The 14,256-nt window shown below is 34.5% G+C and overlaps 2 pseudogenes; both read right to left on the bottom strand.

Moving 5' to 3' along the window:
- Nucleotides 1-7,635: 7,635 nt before the first annotated feature.
- LOC141520039 (alpha-enolase pseudogene) lies at nucleotides 7,636-9,088 on the bottom strand (annotated as a pseudogene).
- Nucleotides 9,089-13,128: 4,040 nt separating this feature from the next.
- LOC141522727 (small ribosomal subunit protein uS3-like) lies at nucleotides 13,129-13,702 on the bottom strand (annotated as a pseudogene).
- Nucleotides 13,703-14,256: the final 554 nt, after the last annotated feature.

Genomic DNA, 14,256 nt, shown 5'->3' with positions numbered 1-14,256 from the left:
TCTTGGGGTCTGGTTTCCTTCATAGACCCTGATTTCCTTTCCTCTGTTGGCTACTTTCTCTGTCTCATTAAGATATGCTAGAATTTCATTCCCAGCACATTTTAAAATGGTAGACCCATATCCTCAAAGATAGTGTACTGTGGGAAAATAAGAGGGCATTACTGCTTTAGGAATAGTACTTTCAGACCTCAAATTATACCATAAAGAAACAAGTTGATGCTGACCAAAAAGCAGAAAAGTAGATCAATGCAAAGGACTACATAACAACTAAATATAAATAGATAAATTACCTGGGTAATTTATTGCTTATTTGACAAGGAAGCAATTTGGCAGAAATTAGATTTGCACCAACATCTTATACTAGATTCCATGATAAACTCAAAGTGTGATCTGAATATTAAAGATTACACTTAAAAACAAATAAACAAAAAACAGGAATTCAAGTAACTCTCAGAGCTATCTAGGAGAAAGTTTTTACGTAAATAAGGGGTACCAATGATTTTTAAAACTGAAGGATAAAACTAAAGAATAAAGCAAAGCAAATAGAATGAATGAAAATATCAATGGGGGAAGAATCTTGACAACAAATATCTCTGATAAGAATTTGTTGTCTAAGATGTATATATAAATATAAATATAAATTTATGTCTACATATAAATATATAGAAATATATGATAATAGCCATTCCAAATGGATGTTATCAAAGAAATGAAGAAATAGATCTTCAAAAAAAGAATGGAAAATTATTAAGACCATGAAATATTTATCTTAATAATGAAAAATAAAAACATGTCAAAACTTCTTTGAAGTTTCCTCTTAGCCCCAAATTGTTATCCCAAAATTGGCAAAGATCATAAAAATATTGGAAAAGTTAATGCTAGGGGGAGAATGTTGTGGGAAAAAAGACATATTAATACACTATTGGATTGGTCCAGCTATTCTGGAAAGCAGTTTGTAAGCTATGAAAGTGACTAAAATATTGAAAACCTTTCCCTGGAGATACTATTGCTAGGAGTTTAAAGATAGAACAAATGAATTCATATATATACTTAAATATTTATAGCAGCATTTTTTTTAGTGGAAAAAAAACCCCAACAACAAACAAATGAAGAAATAAAGTAGGTATTCTTCAATTAAGCAACAAATGAGCAAGTGGAATATTTATTGTGCCACAGGAAATGATGAACATAAGGAATGCAAAGAAGCATGGGAAATGCTTAAATAAGCAGAACCAGGAACAAAATATACACAATGATTTTAACAATAATAAAAATGAAACAACGCTAAGCAAATATCTAAATCTAGTCTCAAAGAAAAAAATCAGACTTTATTTCTTTGCATAGATAGGAAATCATGTGTGTGAAACCTATATCTACTTTCTGATTGTCAAATTCAATTGATGTGTTTAGTTTTGCTATACTAATTTTTTCTTCTTTGTTTTAAAGGATGTCTCTCTAGAAAAAGTAGAGAAAAGCATAATTGAAAATGAAGGTGTTTTTAAAACACATATTACACATTTATGTTAGATATGAAGAAAAAGACAGAAACAGAGAAAAGCAGAAAGAGAAAACAATATAAATAATGTGGATGACTAGATTTTAGTAATAATATTAATGACATCAGGGTATGTAGAAGAGGGTAACTAGAGTGATGATAAGAGTCAAAACATTAGAAAAAAGAATTAGTTAAAGGAATTGGGGGTGTTTAACCTGAAGAAAAAAGATAACAGGGATATGATAGCTAACTTCAAGTACTCAAAAGGCAGATAGGTGGGAATAGATTTAGATTTGTTCTACTTTGTCTTGTAGGGGAGAACTAAGGGTAAAGTGTGTGGAGAGAAATATTTCTGTTGAAATCATTTTTTTTTTCCTGTTGAAATTAAAATTTGGGGAAAAACCCAGCTTCCTTAACAGTACTAGCTGAGAGTAGAATGTGCTGCTTTTGGAATACATTCTTAGCTATTCCTACTTAGATGAGTTGGAGCAGATAATCTTCTCTAAATGGTGGCATTCTGTGATTCCATGAGTCTCTGTATTGCCACTGAGTTGTTCCAATGTCTGTCAGCAACTATTGCTTCACTAATGATTTTATGTAATTCTCTATTGCTATTTGTTGGTCTAGTCAGGTTGTCCTATCTCAGGGTTTCTAAAATTCTATGCTGTTTCTATGATTCTATGTATTGCCAAATGACTTTATATATAATATATATAGTATACATAATATATATCAAATATATGTATTTGTAGTATAGCAGTGTCATTAATGACTTCATTATATATACAAGATGCCCTATACATCAATTAAATAGAGTGGACTTAGGTCAAATATGCTGGAAGAGATTTATTGCCATATAGTATCACTAATAAAATAACTATTTTAAATAATGGGTTTTGTGTTAAGAGATCATTCATTGGAATCTTTTGTTTTCCAAATCGCACACTAGCTATTCTCTAGATTAGTTCTAATACCTATCTATCTCTGGGTTCAAAACTATAGCAACTGTTTAAGATATGTACTGATGAACTAAACCAAATAGCCACCGATTCAATTACAAGTCTAAGTACTATGATTTGTTTTCATTCATTTTCTCTTTCTCTTTGTGGATTATTAAGGTAATAAAAATTTTAAAATATTTTTCAATTGCATGCATGTAAAATTATTTTTTAACATTAATTTTTTAAAATGTTGCATTTCAAATTTTCTCTCTCTGCTTTCCCTCTACCCTCATTGAAAAAATAAAGTAATTTAATGATAGGTAATATATGTGTAGTTATGCAAAAATATTTCCACATTAGATATGGTGTGAAAGAAAACACAGTCAAAAGGCCCCATGAAAAATTAAAGTAAAAAAGTAAACTCCAATCTGCATTTCAGATGTTAACAGTTCTTTTTTCTGAAGATGTATAGTATTTTTCATCGTATGTCCTTTGAATTGTCTTGGATCACTATATTGCTGAGAATAGTTAAGTCATTTACAATTGATCATTGTAAAATATTGCTGTTACTTCACTTTTTTATTACTTCTTTTACAAGTTTTTCTGAAAGCATAACAGAATTCTATTACAGTCATATACACAATTTGTTCAACAATTACCCAACTGATAGACATCCCCTCAATTTCTAATTCTTAGCCACTACTAAAAGAGTGCTATACTTGTGATTATAGAGTTCCTCTGCATTTAAAAAATCTTTTTGGGTTAGAGATCTAGTAGTTTTATTATTTAGGAAACGAGTATGTATTGCTTTATATCCCTTGGTCATAGTTACAACTTTTTTTTTCTCCACAATGGAGAAATGAAAAATTGACAACTCCACCAACAGTGCATTTAGTGTTCCTTTTTCATTACTTTCCCTTTAACATTTGTCATTTTCTGAGGTGGTACTTCAGAGTTGTTTTAACTTGCATTTCTCTAACCAATAGCAATTTAGAACATTTCTTTCTATTCAAAAAGTATTTTATTTTTTTCCAGTTACATAAAAAACAATTTTTTGTTTATTTGTAAAACTTTGCATTCCAAATTCTCTCCTTTCTCCCTTCTTTTAAACTCCTATTCCATTGAGAAGGCAAACAGGATAGGAAGGGAAGGTAAAAGGAAATTTTGTAACTTAAAATTATACATATGCATATGGATGAATGTTGAAAAACTTTTGTAACATGCATTTGGAAAAATAAAATATCAACAAAAAGAGAAGGCAAACAATTTGATATAGATTATATATATATGTGTAGTCATGCAAAATGTTTCTGTAATAGTCATATTGTAAAAGAAAAAAATAGATTCCTGCCCCCTCAATCAAGAAAAGTAAAAAAAAAGTAATCTTCAATCTTATTCAGGACACCATCAGTTTTTTCTTTGTGGATGGATAGAATTTTTCAACATAAGTCCTTCAGAGTTGTCTTAGGTCATATTGCTGAAACTAGCTAAATAATTCACAGCTGATCATCTTACAATGTTACTGTCACTTTGTACATAGGCCCTTTTACTTTCATGTAAGTCTTTCCAGGTTTTTCTGAGAGCATCATTCTTATAAATTCTTTTAGCAAAATAGTTTTTTATCCTAATCACATGCAGAATTTGTGCAGTCATTCCCCAATTGATGGGTATCTCCTCAATTTCAATTCTTTGAACTAGGAAAAAAAAGCTACTATAAATATTTTTTGGACATATTGGTCCTTTTCTTTAAAAACTCTTTTGGAATTACATACTAGTGGTATTGTTAGGTCAAAGAATATCCTTGATTTTTCAGCCCTTTGGATACAGTTTCAAATTGTTGTACATAAAGATTAAATCAGTTCACAACTCCAGCAGCAGTGAATTTCCTCCACATATCCTCCCAACATTTATAATTTTCCTTTTCTGTCCTTTTAGCCAAACTAATAAGATATGCAAATTAGAGCATTTTTCTATGGGACTTTAGGTAGCTTTGATTTCTTCATCTGAAACTGCTCTTAAATTTTGATCATTTATTAATTGGGGAATGGCTCTTATTTTTAAAATTTAACCCAATTATCTATGAATTTGAGAAATGAGACCTTTAACAAAGGAAATTGTTCAATTTTTTTCATTCTATTTCCCTCCATCCTATTCTGTTTCCATTTATTCTGTTCTCTCTCCTTTCACCCTCTCTCCTCCCTCTGTTTTGTTTTTGAAAACCTCCTCCCTCAATCTGTCCTTACATCACCTCTCTCCTTTCTCTTATCCTCTTCCCCTCTTACTTTCCTATTTGGTAAAATAGATTTTCTATACCCATTTGAGGGTGTATTTTATTGCAGGTTTGTGTCAATTCTGATGAGCATAAAGTTCACTCACTCCCCTTGCTTCCCCCATCTTCCCTTCACTGAAAAAGCTTTTTTTTTGCCTCTTTTATGTAAGATAATTTATTCAATTCTAACTCTCCCTTTCCTTTCCCCCCCATACATTCCTCTCATCCCTTAATTTATTTTTCATATTCAACTCACACCTGTGCCATCTATCTATCTATCTATCTATCTATCTATCTATCTATCTACCTATCTATCTATCTATACTTTTTCTGCCCTAAAAGTGATAAAGCTCTTATGAGTTACTAGTATCATCTTCCCATGTAAGGAATACAAACAGTTTAACCTTATTAAGTCCCTTATGATTTCTGATATACCTATTTTTTTGCTTCTCTTGAATCTTGCATTCAAAAGTCAAATTTTCTATTCAGTTCTTCCAAGTCCTCTATTTCAGTGAATGTCAGTTTATTTACCCTGAAGGATTATATTCATTTTTACTGGATAGATCATTATTGATTGTAATCTTAGCTCCTTTGTCCACCAGCATATCATATTCCAAATCTTATAATCCTTTAATGTAGAAGCTACTAAGTCCTCTGTTACACTGACTTTTAATCCATGATACTTGAATTGTTTCTTTCTGGTTTCTTAAAATATTTTCTCCCTTACTTAGGAGCTCTGTAATTTGACTATAATATTCCTGTGAGTTTTCATTTTGGGATCTCTTTCAGTACGTGACTGGTAAATAGTTTTCGATCACTATCTTTCCCTCTGGTTCTAGAGTATTTCTGCTAGGATAAATGTATAAGCTCTTTTTTTTTTTATCATGGCTTCCAGGTAGTTCAATAATTTTTAAATTATCTCTCCTGGATATATTTTCCAATTCAGTTGTTTTTTTTTAATGAGATATTTCACATTGTTTTCTATTTTTTCATTCTTTTGGTTTTGTTAATTGTTTCTTGATTTCTCACAAAGTCATTAGCTTCTATTTGCTCAATTCCAATTTTTTTAGGTTTTTTTTTCAAGGCAAATGGGATTAAGTGGCTTGCCCAAGGCCACACAGCTAGCTAATTATTAAGTGTTTGGGGGCTGGATTTGAACCCAGGTACTACTGACTCCAGGGCTGTTGCTTTATCCACTGCACTACCTAGTTGCCCCAATTCTACTTTTTTGAAAAAAAAAAGATTTTATTGATTTGTTTTTCCAACAACAAGCTGTAAGAGTTTTCATCAATCATTATTTTAAAGATTTTGAATTTTACATTTCCCCCCCCTTCTCTCCCCCCTCCTCTGACAGAAAACAATCTAATATAGGCTCTACATATGCAATCATGCTAAACATAGGTTCATATTAATCATGTTGTGAAAGAAGAATCAAATTTAGACAGAAGGGAAAAATTAAAGAGAAAAATGACATAATTCATAAGACAACTTTTAAAAATTGAAAATAATAAGCTTTGGTCTTGCATTCAAACTCCACAATTTCCTCTCTAGTTACAGATGATATTTTCCATCACAAGTCTTTTAGATTTGTCTTTGATTATTATAGTGCTAAAATGAACAAGTTAATCATAATTGATCATCACCCAATTTGGTTGTTAGTGTATATAATTCTGGTTCTGCTCTGTTCACTCAGTATCCATTTTCTTTTTTTTTTTTTTTGTAAGGCAATGAGGTTAAATGACCTGCCCAAGGTCACATACCTAGGCAATTATTAAGTGTCTGAGGTCACATTTGAACTCAGGTCCTCCTGAATCCAGTGTCGGTGCTCTATCCACTGTGCTACCTAGCTGCTCTCACTATAAGTTCTTGTAAATTCTTGCAGGCTTTTCTGAAGTACAGTCCCTCATGATTCCTTATAGAACACTGGTGTTCCACCACATTTATATATCACAGTTATTTCATATATTCCCCAATTGATGGACATCCCCTCAATTCCCCAATTCTTTGCCATCATGAAAAGAACCACTATGAATATTTTTGTACTTTCCATAGATATGACAGTCAAACAATTCCTTGTTCTCTTAACTGGCTTAATGATATCACCTTTTTATATTTAAATCCTATAACCATTTCAATATTATCTTGGTATAAAATGTGAGATATTGGCCTATGCCTTGTTTCTGCCAAACTATCTTCCAGTTTTCTCATCAGTACTTATCAAAGAATGAGTTCTTATCCCAGAAGCTGGAATCTTTGGGTTTATCAAACAGCAGATTACTATAATCATTTATTACTATTTCTTATATACATAATCCATTCCACTGATCCACTACTCTATTTCTTAGCCAATACTAAACAGTTTTGATGACTGGATGCTTTATAATATAACTTTAGATCTTCTATGACTAGACCCCTTTCTTTACATTATTATCATTAATTGGCTTGATATTCTTGACCTTTTGTTCTTCCATATTAGATTTAGTTACTATTTTTTGTAGTTCAATAAAGTAATTTTTTTTGGAAGTTTGGTATGACATTGAATAAGTAATTTAATTTAGGTAGAATTGTCATTCTTATTATATTAGCTCAGCCTACCCACAAACAATTGATATTTATGTCTGATTTTATTTGTGTAGTGTTCTATAGTTGTTTTCACATAGTTTCTTTTCTTTTCTTTTTTTTTTTTACTGAATACTTTTATTCTGCACATAGAAGCCACTAAAGGATCTGGCCTGTGGGCTTGTTGGGGGGCTGCATCACAAATATATGACTCTGCACAACAACACTGGGGATGGGGGTGAGAACAGATCATTCTACCCAGTTACAAGATGAGGTCTTCCAAAAAAAGGACCAAATGATCAGGTACCAGAAGAAGCAGTGAGAACACAGAAAGGTGGAAGAGAGTGGGGTGGAGTTACAGAACAGAGCCCCCATCCCCAAAACAAAACTGGTCTACTACTTGGTGCTGCCCATTCTTTGGAGGACTTCTACTGAGGTGACTGTTGCCTACTAGCTCTGGGGCTTCATGGTCATGGAGCTTACTTGGCCAGAGGGTTTCTGAAGTTCCTTCCAGCAAATTTAGCCTTGCTGCCCAGTTCTTCCTTAATTCTGAGAATTTGGTCATACTTGGCCAAATGCTCAGATCGGCAGGGCGCCCCAGTCTTGATCTGCCCAGTGCAGAGACCCACCACCAGGTCTGCAATGAAGGTATCTTCAGTCTCTCCAGAGAGATGGGAAATCATTACTCCCCACCCATTGGACTGGGCCAGCTTGCACGCCTGGAGAGATTCCATCACAGAGCCAATCTGGTTCACTTTGAGCAGGAGGCAATTGCAAGCTTTCTCATTCACAGCCTTTTCAATGCGCTTGGGATTGGTCGCTGTGAAATCATCCCCTACAACCTGGATGCCTGCAGTTTCAGTAAAATCTTCCAAGCTTCCCAATCATCCTGGTCAAAGGGATCTTCAATAGACACCACTGGATAGTCCCGGACGAAGCTCTTGTAAAGGTCCCCAAGCTCAGCAGGTGAGATGTATCTGCTGGGATCATCAGGAGACTTGGAAGTCCAAGTCATATTTCCCAGACCAGAAGAATTCAGAGGCAGCAACATCCATGCCAATTACAACCTTGTCAGTATAGCCAGCCTTGCCAATCGCTTCCTTCAGCAGCTCGAGAGCTTCTTTATTCTCCAGGATGTTAGGAGCAAAGCCACCTTCATCTCCTACATTGGTGGCATCCTGTCCATATTTCTTCTTAATCACATTCTTCAGGTTGTGGTAGACCTCAGCTCCAATGCACATGGGCCTCCTTGAAGTTTGATGCTCCAACAGGGAGGATCATGAACTCTTGCATTGCTAGCTTGTTGCCAGCATGGGAGCCACCATTGATCACATTGAAGGCTGGAACTGGCAGGATGACTTCTTCATTGCCTGCAAGATCAGCAATATGGCAGAACAAGGGGATACCTTTCTCAGCAGCCCCAGCCTTACAAACAGCCAGAGACACTCCCAATATAGCATTTGCTCCAAATTTAGATTTATTCGCAGAACCATCCATCTCTATCATCAATTTGTCAATCTTCTCCTGCTCCACAACATTCAGTTTCTTGCTAATCAGGGTTGGGGCAATAGTTTTAATGATGTGCTCAACCGCTTTTGAGATACCTTTCCCCATATATCTGGTCTTATCATTGTCTTGGAGCTCCAGGGCTTCATGGATGCCAATAGAAGCCCCACTGGACACAGCAGCTCTGAAGAGACCTTTTGAAGTATAGAGATCAACTTCAATGGTGGGGTTTCCACGAGAGTCAAAGATCTCTCTTGCATTGATCTTCAAAATTGACATGCTGAATTTCTGGTCGGGGCTAGCTCTGCGGGGTTCAGAGGAGAGAGGCCGAGGGGTCCACATAGTTTCTTAATCTGACTTGACAGATTTGGAATTTCTCTTTCTATTTCTTGCTGCTGGGGTCTTGCTAAGCAATATATAGAAATGCTGATGATCTTCGTGAGTTTATTTTATATCCTAAAGTTGCTAATTTCTTCAAGTAGTTTTTTATTTTCTAGTGTTCTCTAAGCATGCCATCATATTATCTGCAAAAAGTTAGTGAATTATTTCTTTGTTACTTATTCTAATTCCTTCAATTTCTTTTTCTTCTCCCATTGCCAAAGCTAATATTTCTAATACAATATTGAATAATAGTGGTGATAACAGACATGCTTGTTTTAATCACTGATCTTATTGGGAATACTTCTAGCTTATCCACATTACATATACTGCTTATTGATGGTTTTCTTTTGCACTGCAATGAGATTAAGTGACTTGCCCAAAGTCATACAGCTAGGCAATTATCGTGTGAGATAGAATTTGAACTCAGGTCTTCCTAACTCCAGGGCTGGTGCTCTATCCACTGTGCCATCTAGCTGTCCTTTGTTGATGGCTTTAAATAGAGAGTGGATTGTTTTAAGGAATACTCCATTTATTCTTATGCTCTCTCATATTTTAATAGAAATAGAAAATATTTAATAGAAATATTTTAATAGAAAATGTTTTTTTCAACATCTATTGAAATAATATTGTGATTTCTGTTGGGTTTGTTATTGATATGGTGAATTATGCTGATAGTTTTTCCTAATGTTGAACCAACCCTGCATTCCTGGCAAAAATCCTACTCATATTGTACTATCCTAGTGATAACTTTCTGTAATTGCTTTGTTAAATTTTATTTAATATTTTTGTATCCATATTCATTAGAGAAATTGGTCTAGAATTTTCTTTCTTTGTTTTGACTCTTCCTGGTTTTGGTATCAGCACTATATTGGTGCCATAGAAGGAATTTGGGGAGAACTCCTTCACCTGTTTTTTCAAATAGTTTACATAGAATTGGAAAATGTAAATTCATCTATCCTGAAGATTTTTTTTAGGCAGCTCATTGATGTCTTATTCTATTTCTTTTTCCTGGACAGGGCTATTTAAATATTTATTTCCTCTTCTTTTAACCTGGAAAGCTTATATTTTTGTAAATATTCATCCATTTCATGTAGATTGTCAAACTTATTAGCATACAGTTGGGCAAAAATAGCTCTGAATTTTTACTTTAATTTTTTTGTCATATTAATTTCTCCTTTGATTTTCAGAATTTCTAATTTGGTATTTAATTGGAGAATTTTAATTTGTTCTTTCTCAAGCTTATATGCCCAATTCATTGGTCTCTTCTTTTCTTTATTTTATTCATATATGCTTTGATATACTATTTCCCCTATTAACTGCTTTGTCTATATTCCACAATTTTTTTTTTAAACCCACCAAGTTTTGGTATGCTAACTCCTTATTGTCATTGTCTTGGATGAAGTTTTTATTATTTCTATGATTTATTGTTTGATCCACTCATTCTTTAAAATTAGAGTACTTAGTCCCCCCCCCTTTTTCCCTTTTAGGTTTTTTTGCAAGACAATGGGGTTAAGTGGCTTGCCCAAGGCCACACAGCTAGGTAATTATTAAGTGTCTGAGGCTGGATTTAAAGTCAGGTACTCCTAACTCCTAAATCCACTGTACCACCTAGCTGCCCCAGGTACTTAGCTTCCAACAAATTTTAGGTCTGCGTCTTCATGGGCCCTTTATTTGATGTGATTTTTATTGTATTTGATATTTCTGCCTTCCTGCATTTGATTATGAAGTATTTATGCCCTAATACATAGCAAATTTTGTGCAGTTAACATATACTGCAGAAAGAAAATGTTTATTCCTTTCTATTACCATTTAATTTTCCCCAAAGATCTATCAAATCTAAGTTTTCTAGCATTCTTCACCTGCTTATTTGTTTATTTTATGGTTAGATTTATCTAATTCTAAGAGAGGAAAGTTGAGGTCCCCCACCAGTATAATTTTGATGTCTACGTTTCCTAGTAACTCATTTAAGAATTTGAATGTTATACTGCTTGTTGAAGTGTTGAAATGACTTCATTGTCTATGGTCTTTTTTAGGAGGATGCAATTCTCTTCCTTATACCTATTTTTGCTATTACTTTGTCTGAGATAACGATTGCTACCCCTGTTTATTTCACTTCAGGTGAAGTATAATATTTCTACTCTAGCCTTTTACTTTTACTCTGTAGTATCTCTCTCTCTCTCTCTCTCTCTCTCTCTCTCTCTAATGTGTTTCTTGTAAACAGAAAATAATAGGACTCTGGTTTTTAATCCACTCTGTTATATACTTCCATTTTATTGGAGAGTTTAACCCATTCACATTCACGGTTATTATTTCTAACTCTTTATTTCTCTCCATGCTTTTCCATTTCTATTTGGACCCTCCCCCCTTCACCCTATCCCTCTTCACTAGTGTTTTGCTTCTGAATACCTCCTCCCTCAATCTGCTCCCATTTCTATCAGCCCCCTCCCTTTTTTTCCTTTTACCCTTCTCCTCCTTTTCATTCCCTCTCTTTCTTCTCTCCATTCTTTTTCCCCTTCTAAGTAAATATATATTTCTAAACCTAATTGAGTAAATGTGCTATTACCTCTTTAAGTCAAATTTGATGTAAGATTCAAGCAGTTCTCAACCCCTTCTTTCCCTTTGTACCTCTTCATAATATGCAATTTACTTCATTCTACCTGCCCCTTCCTCCCAGTCTCATTACAATCTCCTTTTCTAATGTTTTATTTTTTTATATTAATCCATCAAAATCAACCTTCAATCTCCCTCTAATAGAGCTAAGATTCTCAAGAGTTATGAGATTTTCTTCCAAGATAGGGATGTAACCTGTTTAATCTTATTGAATAACAATCTTTTTCTTTCCCCTATTTAGCTTTTCTCTTAAATTAATAAATGTATCTCTTAATTCTCCTATTTGAAGCTAAAATTTTTTTGTTCAGCTCTGTTTTTTTAATCAAAAAAGTTTGAATTTTATTAAAGTTCAATTTTTTTCCCCTGAAAGAGTATGCTTAATTTTCCTGGATAGTTGATTCTTGGTTGTAAAACAAGCTCTTTTGACCTCCAGAATATTATATTCCAAGTTCTTCAATTCTTTAATGTTGATACAGCCAGGTCCTTTGTAATGCTGCTTGTGGCTCCTCAAATTTTGAATGGCTTCTTTCTGGTCATTTGCTGACTTTTTCCACACTCTTTTAATTCTGAAGTTTGACTACAATATTCCTTGACATTTTCATTTTGAGATGCTTTTCTGGAGGTGATCACTGTATTCTTTCAATGACTATTTAACCCTCTGGTTCCAGGTTGTCAGGGCAGTTCTGCTGGATGATTTCCTGATGAGTGGAGGTCCAGGATCTTTTTTTGATCATGGTTTTCAATTAGTCCTCTCCTGGATCTATTTTCCAGGGGCAATTGTTTTACCAATGAGATGTTTCACATTTTCTTCTATTTTTTGATTTTGTTTAACAGTTTCTTGGATTATCATGAAATCATTAGCTTCAATTATTCCTCTTTTACTTCTCAGGGAGGTATTTTCTTCTTATAGTTTTTGTATTTCAATTTTCATTTGGTCAATTTTATTTTTAAAAGAGCTGTTATCTTTTTTTCCAATTGCCCCAATTATATTTTTGTTTGTTTTATTTTGTTTTATTTTTTAAAGATTTTATTAAAGATCTTTACAGAAGAGCTTCACGTATATCATTCCAGGTATCCAAGAGTCCTGTTAGACAGTGGGCACTGGCTGGTTCTTCTACCTTCTCACTCTTTTGCTCTGAGATGTGGGGTTCTATGATGTTCATTTGATTAGGCAGGAGTTTCTTTTTTTTTAGGTTTTTTGCAAGGCAAACGGGATTAAGTGGCTTACCCAAGGCCACACAGCTAGGTAATTATTAAGTGTCTGAGACCCTATTTGAACCTAGGTACTCTTGACTCCAGGGCCGGTGCTTTATCCATTATGCCACCTAGCCACCCATGGCAGGAGTTTCTTAAGGTCAATCTTGCCATTAGAGTCCCTGAAACAACATGATTTTGATTTCAATTTTCAATACACCCTGCTTGAGGAGGATATGGTGCACAGCTGTGTCAATGTTGTAGTTGATGAGGTCTCCACTGTGGATAATCAGGCCATCCACAAACTTCAGGGACATGGCCCCTCTCATCTCTGAGTTTACAAACACCAGCACTTCATAGTCCTTCATCTCTCTGTAATGTAAGACCATAGCAAGGTCTTACAAACAGCAAACCTCCTAGGAATTTGTAATGTAGGGATTGGATCTGAGCAATAGCACAGAGAGCTCTGGTGTAAACCTTCTCAGTATACAGCTCTACACTGCCTTCAGGGAAGCAACACCCCTTCCGAACTATAGCTGCCAGTTCACAAATACAGTGACCCTTCTCTCCAGGGACCCTCTGAGTCCTGGTGGCTAAGTTGATGATTTCTGTCCTGATTAGGGTAACTTGAACCTCCATAGCAGAATAACCATCCTCAGCTAGTTCCCTGGTGAGAAATTCATTCACCTCATCTTTGGAGATGACATTGGCAACAAACTTTCCCTTTTTAGAGATTTACACTACCATGTTGTATGAAAAGGAAACCCCGGTAACTTCTAAAGGATTTATTTTCTTCTATCACTTTTATTGCAAAATGTTAATTTTATGTTGCATTTCTTTTCCCAATTTTTTCATTTGATATTTAATATTCTTTCTGAACTTTTCTAAGAAATCTTTCTGGACTCAGGACCAATTTATATTCTCCTCTTTAACTTCACATATACCCTCTTCTGCTTTCCTTTCCTGAGATTGTGTTTTACCCATCTTTATCTCCAAGGTAACTTTTAATGCATTCTTCCAAAGTTCCTATGAAGGGGAGGGGCTTGCTTGAAGACTTATAATGTTGAGGACACTAGAGGGCTTGCTAACTGACTTGGTCGGTTGAAGTTAACAATTCCCAGCCCTTGTATGGCAGATTGACTGGTAGGGGTAATCTGAGGTTCTCTCTCTTGGGGCTATCTGTGCTGGAGATATCAATTGCCCACTTCCCACAGTGGAAACTACTGGGGCTATCTCTGGGTTGTTTCACAGGCAACCCAGTCCCTAGGCTAGGCTGACAAGTCTGGAAACTCTAGAGGCTC

Source organism: Macrotis lagotis, chromosome 4, assembly GCF_037893015.1.
Source record: "Macrotis lagotis isolate mMagLag1 chromosome 4, bilby.v1.9.chrom.fasta, whole genome shotgun sequence".
Classification (NCBI taxonomy): Eukaryota; Metazoa; Chordata; class Mammalia; order Peramelemorphia; family Peramelidae; genus Macrotis; species Macrotis lagotis.
This window is presented reverse-complemented; position numbering and strand designations above follow the sequence as displayed.